The sequence below is a fragment of the Acanthaster planci genome, linkage group LG19 (assembly GCF_054643075.1).
Source record: "Acanthaster planci isolate LZ-2023a linkage group LG19, COTS_SCS, whole genome shotgun sequence".
NCBI classification, from domain to species: Eukaryota; Metazoa; Echinodermata; class Asteroidea; order Valvatida; family Acanthasteridae; genus Acanthaster; species Acanthaster planci.
The window spans coordinates 8,443,808-8,456,897 of NC_141795.1; the positions used below are offsets into that span (position 1 = coordinate 8,443,808).

Consider the following 13,090-nt stretch of genomic DNA (forward strand, 5'->3'; position numbering starts at 1 on the left):
GGGAGTGGTTATCATCTGCCTTTGCGAAGTGAGAGGGATCAGTCAGGCTACGCTGAAACATTCATATTCAGCTAGGTAATTGGCGATGGATGCATTGATAATTTAAACGCCACAAAATGCTGGTCTATACGTAGAAGGGAAAGTTAAGATTTTTATGGTAATTGCTAAACACGTGGTCCGAAAAGAACTTTTTTTTAAAAAGGAGAGACTGAACTAGAATTGAAAGCATAGGCCAAGCCAAATGAACGGATAAGATTCGTGTATGCCAGGGCTACTTTAATTAATGTCGCTACTGGCACATGATTTTACGCTAACAGAGGCTCAGCGTGCAGTAGCACCTACATGAAAAGACCAATTTCCTTAACATAGTGGAAATCTTCATAGCACACAATTGTTACCACAACAACGCCATGAAATAGCGCCGACGGTTAGCCAAGTGTTCTGCCATACAGTAAGCACAACCCTACTGCTAACTGTTGAGCAGTGCTGCAAAGTTACGCCCAGGTCAGGTCTGAGGACAACGAGCAATAATCTCGTTATTCCTCAGACCTGGCCCACGAGCAGTGGAGAGACAGCTCTAAAGCTTTTAGCAGGCATTACCTCTCTCCTGAGGACCTTGCTTCCCAAGTGCCTCAGACATGATTAGACCATTATACCTTTCAAACGGCAGCCCAAAACATACTTTTTTTGCTGAACCAGTCGTACTGAACAAGAACCTGGGCTGCCCGTGTCCATCCAATCCGCCTCCAGCAGAAGCACCCCATCATTTGTTGCATAGAGCCACTGTTGGTCGGGAGTGTTCACTTTGCTGGTAGCAATGCGACCGTAACACGTGCATTTCATATTCGCTTGTGAACCCGCGAAGTTCAGTTCCAACCAAAGGAGCCTCCGTTGCTAAGGAAATTGCGCCCTCTCTTAGTCAAACTGGAGGCTTATAGACAGGCAGGTTGAATATTTAACTGATAAAGTGCGTCTTCTCACTGCTCTTCATTCAGTATTTATCTTTATGAAATGAATCACAACAAAATATGTTTTAAGTGAGACTGAGAAGGGGGATTTTTCTGGGTGTGAAGATTTTAATCAGGATAGGACCCAAGGATCTGTATTGTTGACGCACCGGTACACAACATGGTTGTAATAATTAACCCCACTTCAAAGAGCTGGTAACCATAGGAAATCGTCAAGAACAGAAGGTATTTGCCAATCAAAAACAGATGACTTGCTTAAAGTAAAGTGTAACATCTTTTGCCCATGTCTGAATGGTCACCCGATCTGATGATCCCATCGCCTTTGATAAATACAGCAAATCGCCAACATTCAGAACGTGGAAGTAGTATATCATCGTTTCAGATGATTTGGATGCCGCATAAGTGAGGTTCAAGTCGATACAACGCGTTGGAGTGAGCGTTTTTGCTCTTTGAGAGACAAATTTTAAGGCTACACAGAAAATTAAATTCAAAATTGATCTTTTACAACACTGAGGGAAAAGACTTCAAAATCCCCCACTAGGATTCGAACTGCAAAACTCAATCTGCTTCGCCACTTGTGTCGTCTCGACCGAACTCCTTTCTTCTATCTCTTGTGCCCACAATCCCACATAATTATGATGCTGGAGCTGCACCTGTTAATGTATAATGTATTACCGGCACGCTTCGAACTGTGGCAATTTGGCAATTTGCTTTAAAAGCCTTTTAAATAATAGAGAGCGGCGCTTTTTTCACAAAAAAAATGCCCAGGCCACCTTTTTTCTCTTATTGCCCACAAATTTGCGCCACCATTCACGGACAGCTCCATCGCCTTAGGGATGAGAACAGCTTTGTGAAGCCTGCTCGTTCCACTGAACCGCCAGGTCATCAAGTCGTTACAAACAGGGTATGCGGCATCAACAGATTAAATCGACGATCTTTTATTCATATTCTGTCGGATGAAAGTGCTTAAGGGATGACCACGCAAATATGATAACAGGTTTGACACCTTGATCTGTCATGCAATTCAATCATGTCCCGACCAAAGCTACACTATTACTATTAATTCAATCAGTACGTAATTATTGAATTTTATGTTTTTATTCAAACAAAGTGCATCGCTTACTCAATCCAATTTACTTTATTAATCCATCAAGGAAATTGTATTTGCTCAACGGTCCGCTGATAATATCAGAAGATATCTCTGAGGAACTTTAAGAACGAGGGTGACATAAGCATGCGGCCTTCCAAAAAATGAAGAAGTGAGATTATACAGCGGTCAAAAATCCCCTGACGACGCGTGGATGAATCTGCCCTCCTTACCATTCAGATCCCCTCTCACGGTTCAAGAGCCTTCCAAGCCAATTTACTGGCACTCGCCAGCATTTATATATGCCGTTTGAACAACCTTCTTTTTTGTCAGATGATTTATAATTCTAAGCGAAAACTGTGTAATCATGTACATATGGTGAATCCATCATTGCTAAACATGGGCCTGCACGTACAACGGGGGTGTGATTTGCATCTGGTGAGCGTCGGTTAGACGTACTCCCTTCAGCACGGTCAACTAATATCTAGTTTTTGTCGTCACCTGCACCACATTAATTATTCAGTTCGATCCCATGGTGGTTTCCTAATTTAAACATCCATAATTAGCCGCATGACTCTGAATTATAAACGGATCTAAGACTTGAAAAACTTTCAGGACTACAGTTCACATTTATCTGGACAATACAAAATTAGAAATCAACCTGATCAAACTAGAAGAAACGACAAATTATATGAGAAGCACAGGAGCAAGTCAAGGTATTCTTAATAAAAGAAAATTACAAATGTTACAGAAGGAAGCAATGTTGAAGAAAGACGCAAGGTCGAAGAAAGAAGTAATAAAGGAACTACTTTCTCTTAACCTTCGGTAGCCATTCGTCATTTTGGTAGATGTTAAATCAAGCCAGATTGGCAGACGTTTCATTGCGCATCAGCACTTTCATCCCTAAAAATACCAGCAATGTCTAGCTAGGTCTGTACCAACGTGCATGCATGCACGGCGTGGTCACTGTCATATTCGTTAACAAGGAATCATCTTTCCAAGCCACGATTTCATATTTATGCATAGCACTGGCATGCAGTCCTTCACATGCCAAACTCCCCCCCCCCCCCAGAACCTCTCTGGGTCACACATGAGACCTGGATATAGTCATGTTGTATCGACACTCCGCCGAGATTATTGCTAGAACACAGGAAGAAATCCAATTCCAAGGGGGAAAAGGCCGACTCTTCCGCTCTAAAAATAAATGAACGACTAGGAATCCAAACGTTTTACGGTTCAAACTCCTGAAGGAAGTGAATTTTTTTGTCTCAGTATATTTTGAGGGTTTTTTGTTTTGTTTTGTTTTTTTTTTGTTTTTTGTTTTTTTGGGGGGGAGTGATACCTTTAATCTCAATGATGCATACAACATTGCTCTGGTTAATGTTTCGTCAAATGTTAAACCTGATGTGGAATTAAATTCGAGAGACAGTTGACGAGTACCACCGGTGAGACTCTCGTGCACAGACTCAAGAGACATGGGGAAGAATGTACCGACCATGGTTTTACCAGAATACAGCTTCTGGCATCTTTTGGAGAAGAGAATTAGCTGTTTTCACGGCGTGCAATGATAATATCTTGCAACACGATGTGGCTGTTGGAAACACACTTTTTTATTTAAAGTGTCTAGACTTGAAATTCTAGAGGTCAGGAAATCAATAAATACGCGGTATGAAGTACGTATTCTGAGGAATAACTGTTCATCCCAATTTCTAAGAGAAACCGGTCAATATTCATTTGACATTGCTTTCTGCAGAAGAAATATGAGGAGACAACTAATGTTTGGTAGAAAAATTGTCTATCTTTCTCTAAAAAGAGAACCAAATGTGTTTTGAAGTCAATGGTCAACACGTACGGATCCCCAATCGGAAAAGTCGTCAAAAATGTACCTGGATTTTTCCCCCGTGTACAGCAGAAATTGAGATAGCAAGAGACATTTTTTTCCCATAGGGTGCCTTTGGCCAACTTAACTTGGCGAGTTTGGCAGACCCGTGAAGGTCGCCGCTGTTGGTGTCAGCGGGAAGAATTTACTCCCCAACGTCGCCACGCAACTTTTAATATGCGGACCCCAAGTCTGTCCATCAGCGCAGGCCGTTTGCGGAAGTGATGATGCACGCATCTGGCCGTTACTTTTAATAAACGGTCCCCCAGAGTGTCGGGATATTGCTAAGGAGAGACAGGGCTGGCCTGGATTCGTCTGGATTCTGTCGCTTACTGAGTAAAATGTCCGGATTTTACAATAGACTGGTCCTTTTGGGTCGGTAAATTTGAAATGTCCTCAAGTGAAACAGCTATAAGACAACTAACCAACAACTGTCAAGCCGGCCAAAACAAACAAATGCTCTACAAACCAACAACTGCCCATCACCCAAAAGATACATCAATTCACGAGCTAGCTGACCAATTAACTCCCATGCCATCATGCCCACTTACCAACAACCAACCCCCCAAAATAAACTATCGAACAAGCATTACAACTAGAAGGTGCAGTAATTAGTTGTCAAGGAGCTGACACAAAGGAATTTAAACTGGACAGCTTCTTGTCTCTTAATTTCTTGGAAGGAAAAATCCTTCCTAGTAATCCGAGGTTGAGGCTAACGGACCGACCTTTCAAAGTCCTTGATGTATCCAATACACACTTGGCGCCAACTTAGTTGTCAACGCCTGCATTCGCACTGACGGAATTCCTCATCTGTTCGCGCGCGATCGGAAACGCATACCGCAAATTTGGCGGGAGAGTCCGAAACTACTCTTATAAATATGCGACCCGACCAAGGCGATGAGCACAATTACGCTCACTTTGCATCGTCGGGTGGAAATTCCAATTTTTTTTCGTTGACGAAACGCACATTAATTAAAGACGTAGCTGAGAAGGGATTTAGATTACTGTTGACAAATTGGCAAAATCCTCGTTGAGTCTGTTTATTGGACAATACACGTTAACACGTCCGCTGTATCCACCGTGACAGTGGACAAGTCTTAAATGTATATCGCGACATCCTTTTGTGTCTTGAGAAAATACAAGCGTGCAGTACACTGTCAAATCTCTGGGAGTATTCTGCCCAACAGGTGAATAACTTTTCGGCCAAAAGATCATAACTCTTGGTAAAAAAACAAATTGGTGGTACAAATAACATTTTCTATATCGTTGGGTAAAATGAGACAAGTTTGCCCATTTAACAGGAGAGGATCAACGAGGTTGGGTAATTCTGTTGGCCTAACAGTTAGGCGATTCACCTAGTGCCCAACGTTGTTATGGGCACAAAAAAATCCGGAGCATTTTTACAGGGTATTTCAAGTTGAAAATACTTTAAGATGGAGCAAAGAGGTTGCAGGAAAATAATAAGTGGTTCATGACTAAGATGTGGCATTTACATAATGAGATGCAAAAGATCATTCCGTTTTTGTTTCTTGTTAAAGTTTAGTTTAATTATGTCTTGGTTTCTCCAATTTGAGATTATGCTCACCTTTCCTTTGCAGCCGAAACAGCAAGAAAAGGGGAAAAGATGAAATGTTTCTTCTCAAATCGCAATTGAAAGCACGCTCAAGACCTGTTTGCGAAACACGCACGATACCTTAAACAGGCTCTCGGAACCAAATACATTCCGACATGTTTGTAATCGCCAAACTGTGTTGTCTTGGGGAGGGAAGTTGAAATCAACGATTCCCTTGTGCTAAAGGCAAATGATGTTTAATCCATTTCTGCGTGTCGTGTCCACTTCAACTTTCCCCATGTATACACAGAGCAGTAACTCCGCAGACCTGCCTGGCCTGTTAACGACAAAATCACCGTCAAAATTATGGGCCGACGAGCCTCATCAAATTTGTCTAAACCGTCACAATTTGCGTCCCTCGGGTTTTTTGTTTGACCTAGAGGTGCTTTTGGTTTCGGTCTTGTCTCCACCTCAGGCTTTTGGGCTGTCAATATTTTGTCTTCGGCGCTCTGTACACAGACCAAGGTTTCGCGAAAATTGCAGTTTCCTGATAGACGGAGTTAGCACCGATAATTTGGCCGGAGATGAGACGGCCGTATCTCCGAACGTGTGCGCGATGAGCCAAGATGAAGAAACTTGCTGTGGAGCTTACCGATGACACGAAATACGACTAGGGTATTTTAAGTGCACAATATTTACCGCCCCGACAAGATAACTTTACGGGTGGTACGGGACGAACTTTACGAGGAACAATCTCTAAATTGTACCACCGTCTACACTCTAAAAACATCCGGGTCAGATTGACCCAGAATTGGGTCCCATTCGGTATGACCCTTTTCTGGGTCAAAGTATGCCCCCCTTTCGGGTCATATTTCACCATTTCTGGGTCATAATTTGACCCGAAAAAGGGTCATACCGAATGGGACCCGATTCTGGGTCAATCTGACCCGGATGTTTTTAAAGTGTGTTGGCAGTTAATCACACACAGCCACAAAAGTGCGGCAGTAAAATACATCAAACATGAGCAACCATAGTACAAATGCCATGTCAAAGGATTGCATTCTATATATTCACCTCGTCTGCCATTTCCCCTCTTTGATCTTCACAGACAGAATACTATTCTACATTATGCACGTCATGGGCTTGACGAAATGAAGTACATGTTAAGCGAGCGGCATGTTGTTTCCTAGAATTTCCGACGAAACACTTACCTGCACTTGTCTTCAACTTGTATGGTGCATCGTTTTTGAAACTGAACTGAAAACCCAACACCGATCATTTTTCCTTGGCAGTTTTCTAAGTATTTCTGAAAGCTAAACCAAACTTCTCTTTCTTTTTATACATGTCTCTATTTGAACTGCCGAGAAGACGCGAAACAGTCTCAACTTCCACTGATCCTCATCAAGTTGATGGCATTGTGTTACAGGTCTACTGCGCTCATTACGGGTATGATTGGCAAGCAATGACGGAACCGTGAAGTCCCAGTAGCATTGGGCAGTCTAATTACAACAGATTCATGTAATTAAATCTCTGCGGCGGGCAACTCGCGCCGCGCAAAATCGATTTCCGGACCTGTCGCAATTAGAATATGATTGTACCACGTCAGCTAAATTAGTCAGCCGATTATGGCATTGGGTGCTTAATAACAGCGAAATTATAGGAGGCAATAACGAGATTTTTTTAAGGAAAAGGATCCAACGGCTGTTAATCTAAGGGGTAAAATTAGCACAGGTGTGGGCAGCTGCTAGTATTTAGTACTTTTGTTACTTTTCTACATGTGTTGAGTCATTTCCACGGTTAAATAGAACAGAATATTCTATTTGTGGCACTAGATTTTTATTTGATTATTTTATCAACAATATTATTGTTATTATTATTGATCCGATTACAATAAATATGTCTGCATCGCAATTTCGTTTGGAGCGTTATTTACTCATTAATGCTGAGACAAGATGACAAGTGTGACCCTGTTAAAGTCTGTGTTAGTTCCGTCATATTATGCAAACAGAGATTTGTGAAAAGCGTTTTTACAAGATCAGATAAGGATGTCTGACGACTACATTCGGTGAGGAAGCCTTTGTTTGTAAGACAGAGGACCTTGGAGCCAGTCGTTTTGTTGGCGTCCTCGCTCCCTAATTGTGGTAGGCGGGGCCGCACCTGCTCTTCTCCCATCCTAAGTGACGCCTGTCGCCGCAGGTCTGAGATCGAACATGATGCAACTCCCACAGCTAAGTTTATGTCCGATGCCATCGATATCTTCAACGAGCTGAATGTTTCAGACAAGAAATCCGCACCGACCCAGTTAACAATCGTGACAACCGACACGGTGGCCTTATTACCATATGACAGATCCCAGACAGGAAGTGTCACTTCCGTGTTCCGCTGGTGTCCCGCAAACTCCCCGAACGTCTTTGGGATCGGTCCCACAAGAGACGATAGTGTTTATTTCAACAGACGCATACCTTGAAAAATAAGCTTTTGAAACTAGATCTCGACCAACGATAAGGAAAGACTTTGCGTAGGAGTTTTAAAACTCCCATCACAAATGGCGTGTAAAGATATACCTGACGTACACACGCACTTTTTGTGTATTGAAGATACACACAGAAGTCTGAGCAAATGGATTTTGCACAAGGGTTTTATATCACCACGCATGAGATCGAACACTCTAAAATACATTCATTAATGACATGTCTTATTAATTACAAGGTATAGTTATTGAACATAGTTGATTAAAATCCCAAAGAAAGATTAACTTTTTCATTGGCAAACACTTCATAGTAAGAGACAATTTAGAAAAAAATACGATTTGCGAATTCAGTTGCCAAGCTCGTGTTCTTTAAGGATCCAAGATCTTCTTCAATATGAAGGCTGTTTGACATTTTTGTGTGTTACATGAAGTGAAAAGAGCACTTTTTAAGCATTCGAAATTGACCAAGCATTTTTGGACAAGTAAGGGCACGTATGGTTTGATATAAATCCTGGAAGACACTGTTCGGTTTGTATGCCTTCATGTTCAAATTATGAACTCCAACTTTACTATTTGAGAAAATTTCAAAGCAATAGTTACTCACCGGCTTAATGCCATATACATTTATTTACTTAATAAATTGCCAAAGGAAATGAAATGTACGACAGCAGCGTTTTCTAAACTCTTGAGATTTTTTGTGCATAAATCAGTGCAACATTGAGGTTCAATGCCTTGGATGATATCATAGTTTTGCTCACGAATATGCAAATATGCCTTAGCATAAACCAAAAGAATCCAAAATATGGGTTGAAATAGCAAAACACATATTAAAAATCAGATTAATTGAAACCCAAAGATGCAATTTTGAAGGGTTTTAGTAAAATTTAGTAAAATATTTCTATTTCATGGTCCCGTTAACTTTACGGAGTGGCAGAACGTTCAAATCTCAAATCGAATACGAACAAGAATTCTTTATCATTTCAACAGAAGTCAGTTCGCACGACACACTTATAATACAGCCGCTCAATATAATCACACAGCATTTAGGAGGCACCTGGTGTCTGACAATATTTTTCATTCAAAGGTACTGATTATTGACATCATGAGCCTCGAGCTGGACCAAGAGAAGGCGCTATTTTCTTAACAACGGAGGCTCCTTCGGTCGAAACTGAACTTCGCTGGTTCACGAACGACTCTGAAATGCACGCCATACGGACGCATCGCCACCAACAAAATGAACATTCCCGACTAACACGGCTCTTTTCAACTGATGAGGGGGTGCTTCTGCGCGTAGCGGATATCTCTGCTCAGTGGGTTTATAACAACTGAACATTCCATTGCTGGCATTCCAGGCGCAAACACCTCCATCTCTGCCCTCAAAGGTGCCCATTTTAAACTCATGGGAGGTGGGAGGCAAGTAGGGCTATAAAAGTGACTCGCCTAAGATCACAATATGTAACCAGCTTGATTCGCCTTCCCCAACCACCACCAAGGGCTGGATAATACATTAGGTATAAGGGCACTGAACCTAAGACCTACGAAAAATTCGACGACCTACGCAACATCTGTGGGCCCATGGAGTAACACAAGTGTGCCAGAAGACACATACAGCGACACCAAAGTAAAAACCAAAGCGGTGAAGGTTTTGATAATGTATCTGACAATTTTCGATTTCGTGGCATATCCTGTAGCAATTCATGGAATCAACACGAAATACAAGGCTCGGGCGCGAGGGAAAACTCTGCAATTGGTGATGATACCTAGATCAAAGAAGGGCCCAGTGAAAGCCGGTGCCTTCAGCCTGCGTCACACTGGGGCCTAAAGGCCTCTGGAATATCAGTAATACATTATAAAAAATACGGTGTTACTTTAACACCCTGGGTGTTATCGGAGGACTACACCAGACTGGGTGTGGTCCCTTGTAAACACCGAGTGTTAAATTAACACCACAGTGTTTGCAATGTGGGGCCTAGGGAACACTGGTGCCATGAGCCTTAGCACCCTATCTGACTACCCATCTTTGTTCCAAACGAGGCTTTTTCAGACGAACGCCCCTGTTCGGGGTTAGATCAGAACATACTGTGGTATTACACGTACCTGAAATACTTGACAGCTTCAGTTTTATTATTTGGGATTGTGGGCACGAATGAATGGGGGAAAGAAATTCGGTCGGGCTGGGCTTACGTAGCGTAATGGGTGCCGAAAAGGATTCGTATTGTGGGTGTTCTTGGTTCAAATCTCACGGGGTGTATTTCCCTTGTTTTGGGTTCTTTCCTGTTGGAAAAGATCAGCTTTGTTTACTGCCCAGAATTGTACCCTTGGATTTTATTTCATTGCAAGCCCAAAACTCGCTTCAACACTATCTCGATCAGGTCATTTCGGCCCCGTTCCGAACGGGGGCATCTCCGTAAAAGCCTCGCTAACAAACAGTGGCGGGTAGTCGAATCTAGTCCACCTGATCCAGGGCTTATGGAACACCAGTGCCTGGGGCTTATTATAGAGACTTAATCCGGCCCTGCTCGACCCGTAAGATCAGTATTTACAAATCGTACACACTAGGCCACAAGTCCCCATATAAGACAACTGCGTGACCTCCATGAAAGCACTTTGAACTGTTCTGTGTGTGAGAGTTTGGATTGGGAGCGCAATTGCGAAGTCCTTAATTTCCGGTTATCATTAGTCTTGATGGTTAAGCAAATATTGCGGGCAATCGAATCCTGTGAAGAACCTGTCCCAGTAGTTTCCCGTGTGGCCGATCCTTGCGTCATCCACTTGCGACCGAGCAAAAACAAAAAACAAAAAAAAAACGGCCGGCTTGAGCATCCCCGAGAAAAAGAAAATTGGAATTTATGATTTGGATTCCGGCGGTATTCACGCAATATATCCCCCGCGTGATCCTGTTTACAAGACCCGGGAGATTATCCAATGCCACGGCGGGGGCAAAGCACATCGTCGGCCGTGAAATCATATACACTTTACGGCTTTGGGTATTGAGGCGCGTTGATGAAGCGAGGCTTCGGTATCAGAGGGAGAGAGACATTTTTGTGATCACTCACTTTTATTGGCCAGCATCGAGTATAAGCCAGGCAGAATGCCTTGGGTCCGGCCACCAGTTTGTTCTGACAAATGCAATTCAACAGGGATTTTCAACATGAGGTCAAGTTGTGGCGTTGATGGCAGATGCAACACTGCGGTGGTTTCTTAGCACCATTCTACCAAGGACCTCGAACGAATTACTACTGACTCATGATATCAACTTACCTTTCTCGTTTAAGAATTTTACATAAGATGCAGTTTGAAAACGACAATTCCAATGTAGACGGGGTACTTGTGGTATGAGTTAAACAGTACGGTTTATAAAGATTACGAATTATCACTAGCGGTTATATGCAGTCCAAAAACTAGACATCAAAGAGAACTTGAGATGCAAGATAGTCCAATGATCAGCACGCTTGCAGTCGGGGATGCACAGAACTTCTGGTTATTGGAATTGGGCCGACAAAAAACGTGTCCATAATACATGTAGTCAAAATAGGCTGTGATTTCAGGCTAACGGCTGCTATTGAGGAATCCGGGCTAGATTGTCTCGCCAGAAAGCTGTACCAAATTTATTCACAGCGTCAAAGCATCAAGTTGAGCATTTTTACAAGAGGTAAATTGGCGCCAACACTGTCAGCACGTATTGATTCTTCATCGTCAATGAAATCTGGAAATGATTTCGCGGTCAAAGCGATCAAGTGACACCGTCTGGGCTCATTTACAGAGAGTATTTTCAGAATGCGGTGTGTGGTTGAGATCAGCAGAAACGCATTACGGCCGTGAAAAAAGGGAGATCGTGTGGCTCTGCGTTTATACTGAAGTGTAATATCTTTCAGTTTGTCAACTTTTCCAAGGGAAAAATCCATCAAAGCATGCACGAGCATCGCCGTGCCTAATCAGTCGTTAGCGTTCAAAATTACTTCTGTCACCACGCTGACCCAAATTTAAACTGAGAAAAAAAAGTCGGGGCTGTCTTTGAAAGTTATTTCCTTTTTATGCAATGCACATTTTGCTGTAGAAAGTCAATATATGCGTGATAGCATATGAAGGTGGTAATCGTTTTGGGTCACATGGAGTCACAGATGCAGGAAGAACGTTCTGCAGGGGCGGATCCAGGGGGGGGGCGCTCATTGCTATTTTCAGGTGCTTACGCCTGAAGGTTGGAAGACCCCCCTAAAAGGCATAATCCATACAGGGCTCTTACTTTGCGTGTACGGGCAAGGACAAGCAAGGAGATTATTGCTTCACCACCAGCGGCAACTAAATAGTAACTTACCGCTCCCCCTTGTACTAACAAAAAATTTCCCAACCCTAAGCAAAAAATCCTGGATCCACCCCTGTATTGAGCGTACATTCTGCTTTGCGTCAAACACGGAACGGAGCTGCAAAAAGATTTGGGCCCAAAGACATGGTTACTGCAGAATTCCGCGCTTACGATCTCCATTCTGTGCTAACCGCGCTAGCAGAAAAATCCTGCGCTAACCCTTTAAGCACAGAATCCTCAGGCACGGGATGTACGCATGTGCACAAGCCAAAATTCCTCGCTAACCCGCGAAATGCGTTCGCCGTAAGCACATAATTTTCTGCTACGGTAAGCGCCGATTTTTCGCTTGCGGTAAGCAGCGCCGTGGAATTAGGCCCATAATGCTTCTTAATGCATCTGAGTAATTTTTTCACGTTTGTAAGTCATTGATTTCGCTTGCCTTGTTTACAGCGATATCGATATCAACAAAGAAATCTACACATGAAATTGTGTCCACTAAAATGGAAATCTTGAGAAAAATGCGTGTAATTGCAAATTGCAATTGCAAGTGTAAGACTATTCCTTAAGTTTGCCTTGGAGAAAGTGGGAAATGCGAGGCAGTTCACAGCGATTAAACCGACCAAATAAATTAAACAGATTTGAAAGTCAAGCTTAGCCTAAATATTGGCGATTCACAATAAAGCGCCACCAAAAGTTTGCAACGGGCTGGCCAATCACAGTACGCGAAAACTGTTGACCCTCTCTAAACGCGCATTGTGTTGACAGATTTCATGCACTGTGATTGATCAACGCGATGCAAACTCTTGGAGGCGCACTATTGTGAATCGCCTG

The 13,090-nt window shown here is 42.8% G+C and overlaps 1 protein-coding gene across 1 annotated transcript in view; it reads right to left on the reverse strand.

Moving 5' to 3' along the window:
* LOC110984486 (neuropeptide FF receptor 2-like) overlaps positions 1–6,853 on the reverse strand; it is a 59,716-nt gene extending 52,863 nt beyond the window's left edge. Inside the window, exon 1 of the mRNA XM_087129919.1 lies at positions 6,698–6,853. The gene's annotated coding sequence lies outside the window, so the exon portion shown is untranslated. The remainder of the gene's footprint in view (positions 1–6,697) is intronic.
* Between the last annotated feature and the right edge of the window lie 6,237 nt (positions 6,854–13,090).